This window comes from Gallus gallus, chromosome 21 (genome assembly GCF_016699485.2).
Source record: "Gallus gallus isolate bGalGal1 chromosome 21, bGalGal1.mat.broiler.GRCg7b, whole genome shotgun sequence".
NCBI lineage: Eukaryota > Metazoa > Chordata > Aves > Galliformes > Phasianidae > Gallus > Gallus gallus.
The window spans coordinates 6330442-6331453 of NC_052552.1; positions in this window are offsets into that span (position 1 = coordinate 6330442).

Below are 1012 nucleotides of genomic sequence, written 5' to 3' on the forward strand. Positions count from 1 at the left end.
TAACCTCGTGACACACTTCCAGCAAGCACAGGCTTTTTGGTTAACCAAATGGACCTGGATGAAAGGACCGACACAGATCGCTGCCAGAAAATACTTACAGAAGACTCAGCTACAGGCAACTTCTGTGCAAGGATGCATCCAAGACAGAAGAGGCTTGGCCAAATAAGCCTGCTATTTGAAACCAAAAGACCTGAAGGATTCTCCTTCCATTTCAGAGGAAATCCCCTGCTTAATTTCATGCAGGAAGTCCTTTGGTCACCAGACTGGCTGCTGACTTTAGCCGTGAGCACTGCATACACCCAGCTGTGCTTCCAACTGCAAGCCAGACACATACACCCAGGTGCCCCCACAGCAACTGAAAAATCAAAATGCAAAGCAGAACAGCAGCACTAATTGCTGGAAAGTTACAAGTTCACCTTTTACACTGAGCTTTAAGATTACAGTACCCACAAGTCAGTTCCTTAAAATAAAAATGACCTTTAATGAAGCCCTTTGGAATGCGCTTTAGTAATTAGCACAAGTTACACAGTGACACTGCAAGACCTCCTTTCTCTTCGGAATACACCTACAGGCATAACAGATGCTGTGCATGTTGGAGCAGGAGGTAAGCATCACGTCACTTGCTCCTGCCTGAACATTTAATCTGCCCATGAACAGGGAGCAACAGGAAACTTTGACAAAGAATATTCTCCAAACAGAGGAGGTGTGAGAGACTAGCAACATCCCAAAGCCTACTTCTAATATTTGGGAACACGTATATCACCCCCCGCAGTTAAGAACCAGAGTCTTCCCTTCCGATTTTGCTATGATGGCAATGACTATGTAACAAATCACAGCAATCTCAACAGAATTTAGACCAACAGCATAGATGAGGGAAGATAGGATCTTACAGAATTAGGTATTAAGGAAAGGCCCACATTAACTTGCAAGCTCATAAAGGATAAAAGCCATGTATTTTCAAGTCCTTCACACTCAGGAGAAAGACTAGAGAAATAACTACCCTCAGGCAGGC